We start from the raw sequence: 13,619 nt of genomic DNA, 5'->3' as shown, positions 1-13,619 counted from the left end.
AGGCTTCACAGCCTGCTATCAAGGCCCAGCAGTCCTCCTACATACCATACACCTCTACATGTCACCACATCGGCGCTAATACCCACCGTCCATATTGAATACATGCTAGGGCTGTCTCATACAGGACTGGTGTATTGGTAGCGGGGGTATTTTTACGACATGTCGGCGGGTCTTCTGGTAGATCAGTAAAGCCTGATTTAATGAAATTCAAATCCTTAAACTGTTCCCTGCCCCAGCCGGGATTCGAACCTGGGTCCGTTAGGACTACAGGCCATTAATCTTATGGGTGTAATATCAGTAATAATAATAACTGGCATCAGCGATAACCTTACACTTCGGGGGGTCATGGGCAGGAGAGTCACATGGGGCCCTACAGCATAACTTGTACTTTTTATATCCTGACATTAAGATACCAGTAGCTTTTCTACAGAACAGTCCAGGTTCCCAGATATTTATACTTAACTGTGATGATAAGTGAAAGAATGAAACCTAAAGCTGTATTAAAATATCTCATCAATATTACGATACTGGCCAAACTGGAGGGTTCCATTTGTGAGAGCGCCCTGGGCACTTGCTCAATTTGCCCATTCCTAAAGCCATCACTGCTAGCGCTTTCATTAACTGCATCTGCCAGACAGTCAGTAAAACACTGTACTTGACAATCACCAGACGGCATGAGGTGGAGATGCATGGCAACCAACAAGCTAGCAGAAGAGAGACGAGTCCCGTGAAATATGAGAAAAACCCATGTATCTCAAAAGTGTCCTTCCCTGAGCAAAACTGATCAACACCAACTCCTTCAGAATCATTCCATTAGAGTTCAGTCTCTCCTGAAACATGGCTTAAGGATAAACAAAATTTTTCACAAATTACCAAAAATCACGACAGTGAATGAGTCCTGCGGTACAGTAATGTAGGCGTGCCAGGCACAGGGGTGACTGATGTAATATAATAATTCTCTTAGTAACGTTGTATATCGCTCAGCAATTCAGTGATAATGACATTTCTAGGCTTGGCCCCTGAGAAGGTCCGACGATAACAACAACAACAACAACAACAACAATAATAATAATAATAATAATAATAATAATAATAATAATAATAATAATAAGGATGAAACATTGAGAACTCGGGCATCAAGCTGTCGACACAGTGTAGCTCGGTGTGTCTCCAATCCTTGTCCACGGAAACGCCATACAGCCTCCATGACCTTGTTGACCTTATCAGTTCATTGTCCCACTATAGTGTATTAGTGTAAAAGTTTGGTCGAAATCCGTTGAAGGGTTCAGCAAATATTGCACCCACAAGAATAAACTAAATCGACCCCATATGACCTTGACCTTTGACCGCTTGACCTATCTGATCTAATCAATTCATCATCTCCTCATACTGCATCATTGACAAAAGTTTAGCGGCAATCCAAACAGGAGTTCAGGAGATATTTTGCCCACAAGAGTGTTACCAACGCACGGACCAACGCACCCACACACGCAAAGATTTAATGCCTTCTCCATCATAGGTGGCCGGAGGCAGACTACTGCTAAAAACATTCATAACAATACAGCAGGATAAGCTATACAGGATATATGAAAACTGCAGAGTAAACATTTGACACTGGTAATACTAATTGCTTTGGAAATTGTTATAGGAAAATAATATGTGACGAAAAACACGTATATTATACTAAAAATGTGACAAGAAAGAAATATGTGGGATGATAAAATAATGTAATTCATATTTATTAAAAACAATGAGTAAAGGATGCAGCGAAATAGGATAAATATATATAAAAGTCTAAAATGAAAATGAGTAAAATTATGAGGAATTTTTTTGTGTTCGGTAGGAATTAAAATATATATTAAAAAGCATTAAAACAGAAGCTGAAAAAATCAGTATGAAACGGGAAGCAAACGATGTCCAGATAGATTAAACCATATTCTCATTTATTTTGTGTGTGTGTGTGTGTGTGTGTGTGTGTGTGTGTGTGTGTGTGTGTGTGTGTGTGTGTGTGTGTGTGTGTGTGTGTGTGTGTGTGTGTGTGTGTGTGTGTGTGTGTGTGTGTGTGTGCGCGTGTGTGTGTGTGTGTGTGTGTGTGTGTGTGTGTGTGTGTGTGTGTGTGTGTGTGTGTGTGTGTGTGTGTGTGTGTGTGTGTGTGTGTGTGTGTGTGTGTGTGTGTGTGTGTGTGTGTGTGTGTGTGTGTGTGTGTGTGTGTGTGTGTGTGTGTGTGTGTGTGTGTGTGTGTGTGTGTGTGTGTGTGTGTGTGTGTGTGTGTGTGTGTGTGTGTGTGTGTGTGTGTGTGTGTGTGTGTGTGTGTGTGTGTGTGTGTGTGTGTGTGTGTGTGTGTGTGTGTGTGTGTGTGTGTGTGTGTGTGTGTGTGTGTGTGTTTGTGTGTGTGTGTGTGTGTGTGTGTGTGTGTGTGTGTGTGTGTGTGTGTGTGTGTGTGTGTGTGTGTGTGTGTGTGTGTGTGTGTGTGTGTGTGTGTGTGTGTGTGTGTGTGTGTGTGTGTTTGGGCACTTCAACATCCTGCGTTTTTTGTCCCTTAGGTTAATGACAAGATAAAGATTAATAAAACAGATCTGTGGCATGGACGATTTTTTTTGGGGGGATGTGGTGGGGGGTCCATGTGTTGGTCTTGACGCATGACACCATCTTCCTCTCCACATCAATATCCGGTATGAAGAATGAAAACCAAATTACTTAACGAATTTAATGTTCCACACTGGATGGATGAGAACTTACGAAAAACTAAATTGTTAATGCTGAACAGCGATGATGTGGATAAAGCCTATGAGAGTGGATGGCCCGACGGTGGAGCACTGTGACTGTTATGAACTCCTTTACCTCTGACGACTCCACATCCATGGCAATCCAAGCCCATGCCCAGAGAATAACAAGCCATGCATTCAGGGTTTATAGCATTTGTAAATAAAGCAGATGTGCTGTTTCTTCTTGTGCATTCCGAGAAAACATGGAAACTGCACACCCAAACCTGATCTGTATGCCGATTTCGATAAAATCCATGTGTTCACTTTCCCCTGTTTCTGATCGTTTATATTTTTTGGAGGGGAGCTGACCCCCCGAGAATCACTGGGAGGGTCATGCTCCCAAAATTTCGCATTACAGAAGAGAGTCCATTGCCCAAATATATGAAGCTATCAAAGCCATATCTGCAATCCTTTCACAAATTCTCAGAGTTTTTTATTTCCTGAGGAGGGTTGATGGCCTAGAATCATCGTTGAAAAACTGTATACTCGTATAGTGGAAAACCTTCCCAGTATCCAAAGGATCTCACCTGTGGAATGTCATTCAAATCTTTCCCCTATTTCTGATCATTTTTATTTTTTTTCGTCACATTATGGATGAGTCCATTGTACAACATGTGCTAAGATATCAAAGCAATATCTGCCCTCTTTCACTATTTCTGAGAATTTTTATTTGCCTGAGTTGACTGACTCCACTAAAAATAATGGATGAAAAATTGTACAGAGTAAGAAAATCTTCTGAGTAACCAGACGAACTCATCCAGAAAGTTTTATTCAAATATTTCTCCTGTTTGAATTTTTATAATTTTCGGTAGGGGGCTGATTCCCCCCCCCCAAGAATTATGAGAAGGGGAGACATGCTCCCCAAATATCGATGTGCAGAGTCTTCTTGTGCACTGAGAGAGAGAGAGAGAGAGAGAGAGAGAGAGAGAGAGAGAGAGAGAGAGAGAGAGAGAGAGAGAGAGAGAGAGAGAGAGAGAGAGAGAGAGAAATGGAAACTACATACCTACCCCTGCGATATGTTCGCTGATTTTGCTGAAATCCATATGCTCACTTTCCCCAGTTTCTGATCGTTTACATTTTTGGGAGGGGGCTGGCCCCTCCAGGAATCACTGGAGGTTTACACTCTCCAAATATCGAATTACGGATGAGAATTCGTTGCAGACGCTGTACTAAGTTGTCAAAGCCATATCTGCCCTCTTTTGATTGTTTCCGAGAATTTTTAATTAGGTGAGGGGGGGCTGACCCCCTTAAAAGCCAGGGTTGGAAAATTCTGTATAGTGGAAAACCTTCCTTGTAATCGAACAAACTCACGTGGAAAGTTTTATTCCGTTTTTTTTTTCACCCATTTCTGATCGTTTTATTTTTGAGAAGGCTGACCCCACAAGAATCATGGAGGGGTCACGCTCCCCAACTACTGTATTACGGATGTATAACATGTACTAAGATATCGAAGTGATACCTGTAATCCTTCCAGTATTCTGCAGCCTTTAAAAAGTTTGCAAGGGGTCTTAGTACCTAAGTATATTAAAAATGTTCTGTAGTGGAGGACATTATCAAGTAACAGCCGAACTGACCTGAGATGTTTCGTTGAAATCCACCTGCTTACTTCCCCTTATCTCTGATAACTTTTATACTTGGGAGGGGGCCGACCCCCAATATTCACTGGGAGGGTCACGCTCCCCAGGTATCACATTATGGATGAGAATCTATTGTACATCATATACTAAGATATCAAAGCCATTATTTAAGAGAAGTTTAAATTTGGTTACAGGAGGGGGATCCCAACAAAAAATCACGGTTGGAGAATTGTATATAAGTGGAACACATTTCCAAGAACCCAACGAACTCAACCGAAGTTTTGCTGAGGCCCATTTGCTTCTTTTTCTTTATTTCTAATATATATATATATATATATATATATATATATATATATATATATATATATATATATATATATATATATATATATATATATACAATTTTATTTCTGAAGGGAGCTGATCCCTCAAAATAACTGGCTGTCACTCTCCCCAAGTATTGCATTGCAGATAAGAGTCATTATACAATATGCCACTATATCAAAGCCATATCTGCCTTCCTTTTATTGTCTTTAGAGTTTTTAATCTGGTTAGAGGAGCGATCCCCCTGAAAATCATAGTTGGAAAATTGTATGTAATGGAAGACCTTTCCAGGGACCGGACGACCTCACCTGGGGAGTTTAATGCAAATCCATCAAATGACCACCAGATATCTGACTTGAAGAGAGGAATTAAGGAATCAGAGTGCATTTCATGATCGCGTTTACGATGAAGTGCACATTCCCTTGCAACAAAAGAAGGACGATGGAATAGGTGGGAGGGGTCGGCTGTCGATAGAGGAACGTCTGTGTATCTGTGGTGATGTACAGACTAAAAACATGTCTATGAGCCATTTCATGTTCTCTGAACCCACTTCAACATTTCAACATTACAACTGAAGAAAATCTCACGGAAAGCAGTGATTATGATTTTGTGTGTGCTTGCGCCCCTTCTATTTTAAGTTTGTCTTATGCTGTGTATCTTTGGCTACGTGGTTAACTGTACATATTTGATTATAACTCGTGTGTGTGTTTTTTTTTAATAAGCATTGCGTTTTTTCCTTAATATTTAAACTTGAGTTGGACCATAATGTAGTATTGTGTATTGTATATATGCAATGTAAATTTGTGGTCAAATAAATATTTATCTACCCGACTGTCTGTCTATCAATCCATCTGTGTGTATGTGTGTGTGTGTGTGTGTGTGTGGGGTGCTTTCCTATATGTCATAGTGTGTGCGTGGGGGTTCGTTTCATAAATTTCATTGTGTGTGTGTGTGTGTGTGTGTGTGTGTGTGTGTGTGTGTGTGTGTGTGTGTGTGTGTGTGTGTGTGTGTGTGTGTGTGTGTGTGTGTGTGTGTGTGTGTGTGTGTGTGTGTGTGTGTGTGTGTGTCTGTGTTGCCTATATTTCACAACTGCAGTCTTTCAAACGCTTTCACCCACCTAACCTTTACTGCACAAACTTTAATTAAATAACCTTCAGACTAATTTTTACCACCTTTTAGGTTCGTATGACTCACTTTTAACTCAGTTTTCCCACTGACGTTAAATGGGTTCAAATACTAGAGTTGTCAGCACCATGAAGGGGTTAGTGGTGAGGGTATTAACACATTCAGGCTCCTAGGACTCACTTCTAAGTAAATCAAATCACTTGGAGCTACTTAGAATCTCTCTCTCTCTCTCTCTCGCTGACTTATTATTGTGCTATAATTTGTCTTACTCCGGCGCAGCTCACACCTGCCATTACCGTCTGCGTTATAATTTTTATTCCCCGCCTTTACCAAGGTGGAGAGATAATGTTTTTGCCCGCGTCAGTGTGTGTGTGTGTGTGTGTGTGTGTGTGTGTGTGTGTGTGTGTGTGTGTGTGTGTGTGTGTGTGTGTGTGTGTGTGTGTGTGTGTGTGTGTGTGTGAACAATATAACTCAGGCCATTTTGATCTACTTTAACAGGACTTGGTGGAGGGGTTGAGGATCAGCCAAGGGGTAGGTAATTTAATTTTGCGAACAACATAGCAAGAGTTAGGGTCAAAGACAAGGTGAGCTCTAATTGTTTTGATCGGATTTAGGGCCGTTTTCACAGTCGTCCCCAACCTTTTGGACCCAAACGTGTGTCGGGCCCGAACCAAAAGCACCTTTGGATTTCACAGTCGCTCCGAATGGCTTTCGGGAGCTTACTAACGTGGGGACGTCTGCCCGTGTTGATGCGGTAGGGTTGGTAGTTCTGGGTGGCGAAAACACTTTCCATATGTGGAGAATATTCAGATATTGGATTGTTATGAATGTGATGAATAACATGGCTGGAATATCTATAGGACTACATAATAGATAGATAGATAAATAGATAGATAGAGAGACAGATAGAAGCAGGAAGTCAAATGATGAGAAGGTGTTGTGTCTGCGAGAATCTAGCAGCGCTAAACATGCTTACACGGAGGAAAACTGACGACAGCGGCCAGTAAGGAGATGATGCAGTTAGCTGTCAGCAGTCCTCTCGTGAGAAAGATCTGTTGCCATGAGGAACATATGTGACACACCCCTACTACACCAGATTTTAGAAAAGAGAGTTTAGAAGGAGACAAGCGACCCTAGAGAGAGGTCGAGACGGAGATTAGCCTTAGAACAGAAAGAGAGAGATAGCGAGACAGGGAGGTAGCTACCCGGAACTTATACTCTTATACCTGTTTAATATTTCCAAGACAAATAAAAATAGTCCCATACTATTCTTTACCTTTCCCGTCACTACATGACATCTGGTGGGGAAACTACTACAAGATATAAAAGCTCGACCACAAGTCTAAAATATACTTCTCTACAAGTAACTACAAAGTCTTTATGACATTTGGTAGCAGAACGTATACGAACCTCGTCTACGAATCAACATTAAATTCCTACAAAATATCAAGATTGAAAACAACCAACAATATCAGCTCCTGACAGTATTCTCTCCATCCTGCCCCCTCCGTCTCCCAGATCATTACGCTGATGCAGAGGTCAAGAGATCACTCGACGCCTTGCAAGTAGCTTAACGACAAACCAGCAAATGCGGACATCGTCTCCGAATTAAAAGCAAATTTCTACAAAAGCAACTGAGACTACAAGATTAGCTTCAGTTCTACAAAGTCTACAGCCATCTACAATCAACTACAGCCATCTACAATCAACTACAATTAACAACTCTACGTCGTCTGTATAATCTTCTACACGCACCTACAAGTAGCGGCAGTCTTCATCCCACAACGAATAAATCACTAGAGAAAAGGACCGAGAAAACTTCCACATAGAATAAAGGGAACAAACAAACGAAGAGTGAGACACGACTCTCAACTCATCTTCACTCAAGTTACTCATCGCTACTCATTCACTCACCACAGCTACCAGTGTGGGAAGCCGACGTCACCATGTGCTGAGATGACATCACAACGGGAGTCTGCCATGCCAAGCAACGTGTGACTGACACCAGGCACTTCTCACCCACTACTCATTACTCATTATTCACATAGCTCCTACTCATATTCACTTATTTTCACAGTTAAGTTGGAAATTCGACGTTCTATGCTGAGGTTTGCCTGGGACAGCCGTTAACCACTACAAATACCAGGCCATGGAGTTTCCTGAGTAATATCGTCCATCAACACACCACTAGAATTATCAAGAGATCTTCAATCAAACCTGTATTTTCTTCCGAGATCGACTTTTGTATCGACACACCTCTACGATCTGTATCAAGTGGGTAAAATTATACTTGCTCATTTCTTCTCAGTGCTAAAATTAGCTATATTCAACTTATTTACTCATCTAGTTTGCTAGGACATAAATAAACAAGAGGCGTATTTCATAACATCATATCTTAATGACAGGAATATTTTCGCCACCACCCACGTTAATACCAGATGACACACAAATTGCCACAACATCAGACTCACAATTAAGAGACAGCCCACCCATTGTACAACCCACACCACACGTTATAGATAAGGAAACAAATACGGGAGTTTCGGATGATGAGTGGGAAACCCCTTCAGACGTTGAGAGTATCGACTTTGCAGCTGCCTTGAATACATATGCCAATATACTTAACAGGGTTCACCGGTCCGGTCATACATATTCTACCATTCCCTCACATAACGATAAACTCGTACAAGTTGAATTAACAGGGCAATCATTAAATATGAATCAAGAACCAAATACTGCTGATCTAAAAACCACACCTCACGTTTTTGTGTATCACGAGGATAAAACTGCCCCAAAATTCTCTGGCACAGACAAGGATCGCATTGATGTCATTTCATTAATCAGTCAGTGCGAACAAATGTTCATCAAGCGCCACATACTAGATGAACAAGAGAAAATTGCTATTTTTTCATCTTGCATAAGCCAGGAAAGATGTCCAGCAAGCAATTTATTGCGCTCCGATAAACTACATCGTGCTAGGACATATGATGAATTTAAAACTGAATTTCTGAAGAAATTTTCTGGAGGTATGAACTTCTTGCCAGGTATAATTCCAGAATTACATAAAATTGTAGATCTTGTAAGGGAGCACACTACAAACCATGTGCTCAGTGAAATAACTGCTGATGTCTCCACAATCAAGAGAACCCTATTAGCTACTCTGGAGAATTCTAAGTGGATAACAGATGATGGAAAGATGTCCCCAGACCTCGTCGTGGACATCATTGGTTATGTAGCTGCCTTGTGTAAATTACCTGATAGAACCCTTAGATCGCCAAAACAATCGCGTACACCCCTGGAATGTGCTTACTAGACTTAATGAACGAGGTAGAGATGCAGTGCAGTAGCAGGTGTGGTCGACACACATGCACATTCTGGTAGAATCAGGGTACCTGAGACAGTATCAGCTGTGAAAACATCAACACCGACCCCAAACAGAGAACAAAATCGATCGCGACCAGAAATGAGGCAGCCCAAACAAACAAAGACGCCTAGACCTCGTTCCCACACGCCTTCCTACAGGCAGTTTCATAAGTTTTCGCGCAGCCCGAGCAGGTCTCGCGCCATAAACAACACTTGCATGAAATCACCTCGTAGGTCACAGTCAAGGGATAGGTCCATTCTGTGTCATTACTGTGCAAAACCAGGACACACAAGGTATGAATGCTTTATCAAGGCAAAAGAGGATAATCAAAAGACACAAGGATTTGGTCCTTACTGTAGGCATCATAGATACCAAGGGCACTGGACCAGTGATTGCAAAACAGTAGAAAAAATTGTGTCTATGTTCAAATCGGGGGAAGACCAAGTCATGACAAAAAACGAACAAACGTAAAGAAGAACAAGGTTAAACTTCACATAGGAGGCATGTTGGGAAATGAGTGTATCTTGATACCAGCTGTATGTGAGGATCAAAACGTTTCCTTATTTTTAGATACAGGCTCTCCAGTGAACTTAATAACACATGAAGAACTAAATAACTCCCACAAATGAATGGAATAGACTTTGATAATGAATTCATAGAGGAAATACTTTCAGAGCCCTCACCGATTGGTAGAAGAGAGCCAAAAAGAATTGGTAATATTAAAGGCTTTAACAAACATACACAAACAGATGAGTGTGTAGATCCACTTACACCAGCAACCCCATCCTCCAGAATTAGTGACCCAGATAACAGTACTGATTTATCAATTTTTCCAGCCCATCTCACTAATGATTTGGTTATACCACCTAATTCATACATGAAGGTTACCATAAAGAGCAAATTACGGAATAGTACTGTTCTTGTCTTAGAAGAATTATGTAAAGTAAAGGGATTGTCAGTAGAAAACGCATTATGTCATACGAACGACGAAGGGCTAACTCAGATATTCATTATTAATCACATGAATGGGGAAGTTCAGTTGAAGAAGGGAACTTGCATAGTTAATATTGAAAAATGTTTCGCCCCTGTGAAGGAAATAAATATTGGTGGAGTAACAAGTGAGATCAAATCTACGGATAGAGAAAGAATAAAAGAGAATTTAATTCACTCAGGTGAATTTGACGAAGAAAATGATTTGTTAACCCTGCTGGAAACACACAGGGACACCGTAGCATTGCCGGAGAACAATTAGGGTGTACTAACTTGATTAATCACATGATTAATGTGCACCCAGAAACACCACCAATTTTCGTACCAGCTTATCGCATACCACACTCCCAACGTACACTTGCAAATCAGTATGTCGATGAAATGTTAAAGCTTGGAATTATTGAGCCTTCAGTTTCTCCGTGGAACGCTCCTTTTCTTTGTGCCCAAGAGAAATGGAGAAATGCGTGCGGTAGTAGATTACCGTAAACTAAATAATCACACCATCCCAGACAGATTTCCCATGCCATTGCTAAGTGATGTTCTACAGAATATTGGTCCTGAGAATAATATATTCTCGACCATCGATCTCCTAAACGGATACTATCAGATTCCGGTATCTCAGGAGTCACGTAAATACACTGCCTTTTCAACAAACAGAGGCCATTATCAATATACGAGAATGCCAATGGGACTGAGGATAGCCCCCGGTACGTTCCAGCGTCTTATGAATTACGTATTGTCCGGAATTTTAGGACAAGGAATATTTGTTTATCTTGACGATATTATTATCGCAACGAAGAATATTAAGGATCATCTCAGGAAATTAGACTTACTCTTACAAAAGCTTAGTGATGCTGGATTAAAAATTAAACTTTCTAAATGCAAATTTTGCTTTAAGGAAATAAATTTCTTAGGCCACAAATTAAGTTCTGATGGTATTCACACCACTGATGACAAAATACAGGCAGTGAGAGATTTTCCTGAACCCACTACGACTGACGAAGGTAGACAATTTTTAGGTCTGGCTGGGTACTATAGGTCCTTCGTACCACAGTTCTCTCATATAGCCTTCCCTCTATTCCAACTACTCAAAAAAGATGCTGTATTCCAATGGGAAGAAGAACAAAAAAGGGCATTTAACAATCTAAAAATTAAACTAACAAATGCACCTTGTTTAGCATATCCGAATTACACGAAATCATTTCTTATTTGTACAGACGCATCAGTTAAAGGATTAGGGGCTGTACTGATGCAGGAAGATAGAAGAGGAAAGAATCAACCAATTGCATTTGCCAGCAGACAAACAAGAGGTGCGGAGAAAAATTATAGCACTACAGACTTAGAGGCACTTGCAGTGATTTTTGCATTACAAAGTTTCGAGATTTGGTATATGGTTACGAAATCCACTTATTCACCGACCATAAACCACTGGTGGGTATGTTTAAAGAAAAACTCCTTTCTGGGAGGAGAGCAAGATGGAAATGTACAGTTGAAAACTACAATGTACAAATACATTATATACAAGGTAAAATGAATATAGTAGCTGACGCATTATCTAGGAACCCGAACACAATTCAGGTCGCGGCGTTAGATCTCAAAGGAAATATCCCAAACCACGAGGATATCGCAAAGGCACAAAGACTTGACCCAGTATGGTCAAAAGTAATATACAAGTTAGAAAGTGGAGATGACATACAATTACCCAAACTGCATGTCCCACTTGAACAATTCACAATGGTCAATAATACATTATACAAAATTAACTCTAAACAACCAAAACGCCAAAGAAATACTAACCAGTTGGTAGTACCTAATGACATGATACCCCAAGTATTACGAATGATACACGACAGCCCACATGCAGGACACCCTGGAAAGGATAAGACATTCAACCAAGCCCAGCTATTATATTACTGGCCTTCATTACGAAGAGATATAAACAATCATATAGACAGATGCGAATCATGTGCGAAACACAAAGGATACCCAATCACACCTGCACCGATGGGTAATTACCCTGTACCACATCAACCATGGGACGTTGTCGCTGTTGATTTACTCAAGATGCCATTATCATACAATAATAACCTATACTTATTCGTAGCAACGGATCATTTTTCCCGTTATGTCATTTTAGCTCCAATTAAAGATAAGACAGCAGAGACAGTAGCAAAGGCAATAACAGATAATGTAATATGTCGCTTTACTACCCCAAAGGTATTAATAAGTGATAATGGAGGAGAATTTAATTCTGAGATCTTACAAGAAATATGTAAACAATACAACATTAAAAAGGTTAACGTTTTGGCCTATCACCCAGCATCGAATGGGTTGGTAGAGACAAAATAAAAAGGTATTAGATGTGCTACAACACATTCTCAGTGAAAATTATGCAAGCTGGGATGATTGGATTCCCAGAGTAGAGGCCTCCATTAATGGGTCTATAAATAAATCCATTGGTGACACACCACATTTCATTATATATGGCACAGATAAAAAATTACCATATGAGCTCCTAGAAGGTGACAGCATGCCTATATACAATTACGATGATTACTCTAAACTCCGTTTACGTGAATTCCAGGACATTCACAAAGAGTGCAAAAACAATTAACGATGTCCAAGGAAGAAATGACGGAGGCATTTAACAAGAAGGCAAAAGATTCACCTATCAGCTTAGGAGACATTGTTTACGGAGTCATTCATACGAGAGACAATAAATTATCCCCTAAATTTGAGGGCCCATACAGAGTAATTAACATAAAGGCAAACAAAGTTTTAATTAAGTCACTTTCAAGTGGCGAGGAAAAACAAGTTCATATTGACCATTTAAAACGAGTTTCAAGGGAATTATCACATAATTATTCAGCCTCGGATACAACCGAACAGGTGAACGTACCTCAAGAAACCAAGCAAGAACACAACAATGATTACAAAAAGAAATTAAGGTCATATACCAAACAATCGAACATAGGTGCAACTATTCCAATGAAATCTACAGTACATCATTTACGAGAATTAAATATCGATTTAAACTCCTTCTATAAATGAAATAACAACCAACCGTAACGCACATCATCACTATCATCAACCACAGCTTTATAGGAAATTAATAGATTTTTTTTTCGGTAGGTTACGATGAAGGGACTTATGCTATGGATTCTCCTATACATAGTAAGAGTATATGCGCACCTAGACCCCAAGCATATAGTACGACAAGGATGCCTCATAGCTCCAACGGCCACGACTACAATCGTCAAGGACGTCATGAGTACTGAAATAAGTCTAGATTACTTGTATGACTTACCTACTTATGTAGAAAGACTTGCGACGCCGATGCGAACTCTGGACTTCAAGATAGGGAATTATGTTTCACAATCACATATCACCAAGGAAGTGGATGAAATGGTGAAGTTAGCGAAATGGAAACTAGAACAGGCGAAGTCAACTATGCTCGTCATAATCCAAGATCTC

This window comes from Coenobita brevimanus, chromosome 75 (genome assembly GCF_032717465.1).
Source record: "Coenobita brevimanus isolate Jiangsu-jjx chromosome 75, ASM3271746v2, whole genome shotgun sequence".
NCBI lineage: Eukaryota > Metazoa > Arthropoda > Malacostraca > Decapoda > Coenobitidae > Coenobita > Coenobita brevimanus.
Note: the sequence above shows the minus strand (reverse complement) of the source record.